We start from the raw sequence: 7,303 nt of genomic DNA on the forward strand, positions 1-7,303 counted from the left end.
ATTATATCCAACTCTGTGAGAACAAAGACATTTATCATTATATCCAACTCTGTGAGACCAAAGACATTTATCATTATATTGAATGTGTTTTTTCTTCATTTGAGTTGATGTAACATGACATAAATTGGTAAAGTCTTCATAAGCACTACAAAGGGTCATGTGACAGGTCTGACTGTACGTCTGGTTCTTTACCAAATGTGGCATAACCTTTTTTCTACCCGTTTATATAGCATCACATTGACTTATGAAGCATTTATAGGGCTTCATTATGCCTTAAAGGTTATGCCTGGTTTCATGTGGGACCTACATATTTTAGTGGTCATACCCTGCCTCTTAACCTGAGACCGAGCAGCAGGTCATGGTCTCATGTTGAAACTAGATGAATACATTTGGATTGAACCCGTTCATAGCAATATTATCAGTCTGAAACAAGGTAACAGCAGTGGGAGGTTTAGCTAATTGTGCGCTATATACTATATATCCACTAGAGGGCACTCTAGATCACCTTCTGGTAATTAACCCTTTAATAACCCCCTACAGCGGTTAACTCTGTAGTGGTGGTTCTAATATAAGCAACTTTAAGGTGGTCCACGTGTATTTATATAGTTTTCAGATCTCTAATCTTGGTCCTCTGATGTCAGTTAAGCACATTCTTCAGACACATACTCGTTTACCTGTAGAAGTATGTGAAATATCCAACTTCCTCCTGAGAGCAGAACAGGGAATTGAGACATGAGAATAACAGGAGGAAGTTGTCCCCGCTGACACCCCTACTACCCCTGTCATGGTGCTTGTATAGTACGAACACACACACACCCCCCAGCTAGACTTTATTGATTGTCTTATGATGAGGGTGATGAAAAATAAATGTTAATGGCAAGTTTTCTGCTCAAAATCTTTTCACGTATTGTTTTTCTCACTTCTACACATCCTCCTCAGTGTCAGAGGTCAGGGGTCAGACACACAGTCTACTGTCGGTGTAGGTCTACACATCCTCCTCAGTGTCAGGGGTCAGCCACACAGTCTGCTGTAGGTGTAGGTCTACACATCCTCCTCAGTGTCAGGGGTCAGACACACAGTCTACTGTCGGTGTAGGTCTACACATCCTCCTCAGTGTCAGGGGTCAGCCACACAGTCTGCTGTAGGTGTAGGTCTACACATCCTCCTCAGTGTCAGGGGTCAGACACACAGTCTACTGTCGGTGTAGGTCTAAACATCCTCCTCAGTGTCAGGGGTCAGACACACAGTCTGCTGTAGGTGTAGGTCTACACATCCTCCTCAGTGTCAGGGGTCAGACACACAGTCTACTGTCGGTGTAGGTCTACACATCCTCCTCAGTGTCAGGGGTCAGCCACACAGTCTGCTGTAGGTGTAGCTCTACACATCCTCCCCTCCTCAGTGTCAGGGGTCAGGGGTCAGCCACACAGTCTGGGTGTTGCTGTAGGTGAAGCACTTGGTGGGTGCTTCTACACCTGCACTGCTTGCTGTTTGGGGTTTTAGGCTGGGTTTCTATACAGCACTTTGAGATATCAGCTGATGTACGAAGGGCTATATAAATACATTTGATTTGATTTGCACATATCAATCACATGTATTTATAAAGCCCTTTTTACATCAGCAGATGTCACAAAGTGCTTCTACAGAAACCAACCTAAAACCCCATCCACGTGTCTGTCTGTGTGTGGGGGGGGGAGCGTGCTATCACAGAGTCAGGCTTCAACAGTTAGTTCCCCTCACAGACCACAGACAGGTGGCGGGAACAACCTACGTCCACCTCACACCACGGGACTGAAGTGGTTGAGACCAGAGAAGCACCACGTGGTCTAAGTTTTGGATCACTGTTTTGAACTGAAATGTCTCATTTCCTGGATTCAGTGGGACGTTGAGACGTTGAGCATGGGGGAGCATGGTCTTGTAGGGGAACAGGTGCTTCCCTCTCTGAGTGTCTTAAATGTCACTGATGTTTTGGTTAAAACATATAGGCTTAATAATCAGGTTTACTTTGCCAAAACTTGTGGTAACTGAGCGGCCACCAAATTGAAGGAGACGAAACCTTAACTTTGCTGGAGTGTTGAAACACATCATCCTGAGATATGGTGAAACACGGTGTGTTGTAACACATCATCCTGAGATATGGTGAAACACGGTGTGTTGAAACACATCATCCTGAGATATGGTGAAACACGGTGTGTTGTAACACATCATCCTGAGATATGGTGAAACACGGTGTGTTGTAACACATCATCCTGAGATATGGTGAAACACGGTGTGTTGTAACACATCATCCTGAGATATGGTGAAACACGGTGTGTTGTAACACATCATCCTGAGATATGGTGAAACACGGTGTGTTGAAACACATCATCCTGAGATATGGTGAAACACGGTGTGTTGTAACACCACTTAATCAACACCTTGCCAGAGACTGGGAGCCCTCACAGAAAACGTAGAAAACACCAGGTTGGTGTTTCGACTCCTGTTTAGTGCAGAATTAGATCCCTTCTCTTTTGGTGCCGTTTCCTCTATTTAAAGCTTCTAAACTCCATTCTGATGTTTTGAATCCGGTCTAGTGCAGAATTAGATCCCTTTGTCTGAAGTGCCTTAATGTTTAACATTGTTATGTATTTGATCATTTGCCTTTTATATACAGTTTTTGGGCAGGCATTGTCAAACACAGTGTCCAAATCACCAGCAGTAACTGGAGGTTGAACTGCAAAAATGTGGGATTCTACACTTGCCTCCACCATTAGTAATCTCCACCATTAATAATCTCCACCATTAATCATCTCCACCATTAATCATCTCCACCATTAATCATCTCCACCATTAATCATCTCCACCATTAATAATCTCCACCATTAATCATCTCCACCATTAATAATCTCCACCATTAATAATGTTGAATGTGGGAATGGGTGCTGTCCTCATTGAACGTCCATTTGCCTGACGGTTTAGATATCATGATCCATTACACTTCATGGCACAAGCTCAATACTAAAACAGAAATATAATTGGATTTCATCAAACATGCATAAATCATTGTGTGAAAAAATCATAAAGTCAAAAAATATATATTACACACAATCCCCTAAAATCAGAGTGACAAGATAGAAAATACAACTTGATTAAAACCAGACTTCTAATGAGTTCAATCACTAATATTCTCTCTCTTTGGTTGTAGTCATAAAATACACTTTTTAAGCAACATGTTAGGTTGGATTTATTCTTACATTGATATGATTGCATACATTTTTTGAAACATATTTTTGGGGGTATTTTGACAGTTCTGAAATGACAGAGAGGATACAGACAGGTGGGAGAAACAGATTGAAGGGTTGGAGTGGGGATTTGAACCCCGTTCTTCGGGCTTTGCACAATTTGCATTCATTTTTATTAAGTATTTGTTTTCAATTTCAATTCACCCCTGAAAAATTTCTTACAGTGTGGCTGTGTGGGTGAGTGGCTGTGTGGGTGAGTGGCTGTGTGGGTGAGTGGCTGTGTGGGTGAGTGGCTGTGTGGGTGAGTGGCTGTGTGGGTGAGTGGCTGTGTGAGTGAGTGGCTGTGTGAGTGAGTGGCTGTGTGGCTGTGTGGGTGAGTGGCTGTGTGGGTGAGTGGCTGTGTGAGTGAGTGGCTGTGTGGCTGTGTGGGTGAGTGGCTGTGTGGGTGAGTGGCTGAGTGGCTGTGTGGGTGAGTGGCTGTGTGGGTGAGTGGCTGTGTGAGTGAGTGGCTGTGTGGGTGAGTGGCTGTGTGGGTGAGTGGCTGTGTGAGTGAGTGGCTGTGTGGCTGTGTGGGTGAGTGGCTGTGTGGGTGAGTGGCTGTGTGAGTGAGTGGCTGTGTGAGTGAGTGGCTGTGTGGGTGAGTGGCTGTGTGGCTGTGTGAGTGAGTGGCTGTGTGGGTGAGTGGCTGTGTGAGTGAGTGGCTGTGTGGGTGAGTGGCTGTGTGGGTGAGTGGGTGATTGGCTGTGTGGGTGAGTGGCTGTGTGGGTGAGTGGCTGAGTGGCTGTGTGGGTGAGTGGCTGTGTGGGTGAGTGGCTGTGTGGGTGAGTGGGTGAGTGGCTGTGTGGGTGAGTGGCTGTGTGGCTGAGTGGGTGAGTGGCTGTGTGGGTGAGTGGCTGTGTGGGTGAGTGGGTGAGTGGCTGTGTGGCTGAGTGGGCAAAATTCCAAAAAACTTACCATCTGACTGCACCTCCGGATTCTAATCTGTCTAAATAAAGCATTGGAAAAAATAGGTAGAACTCCACAAAAAAATATTCTCCATAGGTCCTTTTCATCAATCAATGTTTAAGATTATAAACCATTTGCATTTATAAACTATTAATTGTATGAGAAACACAGTTTTTGTGTTTTGATGCTGCCTTTTACATGCACTGAAACCACAAAAAGTGTTTTTACAACAATCTCTTAAAAAAAACACCAAGTCATGTTGATGAACCACTTTGGGTCTTTCAAAGTACTTCATTTCTGTTTTAAAACACACTCTGCGTATTAAAACACTTTCATTGGGTTTACATTCAAACACCAGAGCTCAGTTTAGCTGCACTATTTTTCATGGTTTTGTTACACAATCATGCAGTGTTATGAGGCTTTCTATTTTTACAGTGAAGTAGAATGGAGGAACCAAAACCCGCAGACTCTCGGCCCTCCGTGGATGAGTTTGGCCCCTGAGCTGTACTGTAAAACAACACAGTCTCAATCCCACTATGTGGGGTGTTCTTCACGACACTGTGGTCAGCCCTGTGTTTCCTGGTCAAGGCCCTGCGTCTTTGTGATGGTTAGGAGATCACAATCACATGTAGTAAAGCACACACTCATGCAAGCATATAAACCCTCACATCTACTAAATGTGGTTACTTGGAAGTCGGGGGAACGTACGTTTCTTGTTTCCCATTTCTTCTGCGAAGGAAGCCATACATTTCCTGACCAGTAAAACACTTTCTGGGAATGTCCATTTTTAGTTTGCAGGGAGGTTCTGAGAACGTTTACTATGGTTCCCTGAATGTTTTGGAATTAGTCCACTGTGCCACCAAGATGGAGCTAGTGTTCACAAAACCGTTCATTTTGGTCTATTCAAACAAACCCCATTTCAAAGGAAACAAGTACCCATCACGGTCAACACACCTGAACACACTTAACAAGATAGACTACAGAGAGCGTTTTGTTGATGTTAAGAATGGAATGTATATGTTTTTAAATAACATTCTTAGAATGTAACTAATGTTTGCTTGTGCTTTTTATGGAAAGTTTTCTTTGTGTTCTGAGAACATGACTTTAAAGTAAAGATTCACCCATTTTGAATGTTCTATTGTTTTTGTGTATCTCTGAGTGATGCTCTATCATCTATCATTGAGTGATGCCCTGGGTCATTTCATGTGTATCTGAGTTATTGCCGTTCAAGCAGGCAGAACTTCTGCCAGTATGATGTAGCATTGTGTTAAAGGGTCTCTGGAAGTTAATAGGAATATGACTTTTAGATCGTTAAAAGGTCTGTCATACACGTCAGATTCTAATACTGGCCGATGTCATACACGTCAGATTCTAATACTGGCCGATGTCATACACGTCAGATTCTAATACTGGCCGATGTCATAGATTCTACGGCCGATGATTCTTCTAATACTGGCCGATGTCATACACGTCAGATTCTACGTCAGATTCTAATACTGGCCGATGTCATACACGTCAGATTCTAATACTGGCCGATGTCATACACGTCAGATTCTAATACTGGCCGATGTCACTATGTCATACACGTCACACGTCAGATTCTAATACTGGCCGATGTCATACACGTCAGATTCTAATACTGGCCGATGTCATAACACGTCAGATTCTAATACTGGCCGATGTCATACACGTCAGATTCTAATACTGGCCGATGTCATACAATACTGGCCGATGTCAGAGATTCTAATACTGGCCGATGTCATACGTCACTAATACTGGCCGATGTCAGATTCTAATACTGGCCGATGTCATACACGTCAGATTCTAATACTGGCCGATGTCGTAACACGTCAGATTCTAATACTGGCCGATGTCATACACGTCAGATTCTAATACTGGCCGATGTCGTAACACGTCAGATTCTAATACTGGCCGATGTCATAACACGTCAGATTCTAATACTGGCCGATGTCGTAACACGTCAGATTCTAATACTGGCCGATGTCGTAACACGTCAGATTCTAATACTGGCCGATGTCATACACGTCAGATTCTAATACTGGCCGATGTCATACACGTCAGATTCTAATACTGGCCGATGTCATACACGTCAGATTCTAATACTGGCCGATGTCATACACGTCAGATTCTAATACTGGCCGATGTCGTAACACGTCAGATTCTAATACTGGCCGATGTCATACACGTCAGATTCTAATACTGGCCGATGTCATACACGTCAGATTCTAATACTGGCCGATGTCATACACGTCAGATTCTAATACTGGCCGATGTCATACACGAGATTCTAATACTGTCATACACGTCAGATTCTAATACTGGCCGATGTCATACACAGATTCTAATACTGGCCGATGTCATACACGTCAGATTCTAATACTGGCCGATGTCATACACGAGATTCTAATACTGGCCGATGTCATACACGTCAGATTCTAATACTGGCCGATGTCATACACGTCAGATTCTAATACTGGCCGATGTCATACACGTCAGATTCTAATACTGGCCGATGTCGTAACACGTCAGATTCTAATACTGGCCGATGTCGTAACACGTCAGATTCTAATACTGGATTCTAATACTGATGTCATACACGTCAGAGATTCTAATACTGGTCATACGATGTCTAATACTGGCGTCATCAGATTCTAATACTGGCCGATGTCGTAACACGGAAGTCTTCTCTCCAATGAGCCATTGATCATATTTTCGCGATATTCCTACCTCGAGAAATGTGTGAACAGAGGGTCTAACAAATTTCTCCTATTTGTCTGCCTCTTCAGTCCAGGGTGCATTGCATGGTGTCGTTGTGAATGTCAGACTCCACTCTGTGAGGTACATCAATCTGCAGGTTAAACATGGTGAGATTGTAGACTCCTAAATTGATATTGCATTTTGTTTCGTCAATTATAAAGCTAACTACCTTTTTCACATGCTGATATTGACTTTGGTAGTATTGTGTGTAGCTACGTTTGCTAGCTAGCTACTGGCCAGCAAGCCCATAGAGAGAGCATTGCATTGTGGGTTTTTTAGTCGTCTTGAGCTACAACAGATTTCCACAATGATTTTCACGTTGCTACCAACCTTATTACAATGACAAAATAAAATACAATTTC

The sequence above is a fragment of the Oncorhynchus gorbuscha genome, unplaced genomic scaffold (assembly GCF_021184085.1).
Source record: "Oncorhynchus gorbuscha isolate QuinsamMale2020 ecotype Even-year unplaced genomic scaffold, OgorEven_v1.0 Un_scaffold_633, whole genome shotgun sequence".
Lineage (NCBI taxonomy): Eukaryota > Metazoa > Chordata > Actinopteri > Salmoniformes > Salmonidae > Oncorhynchus > Oncorhynchus gorbuscha.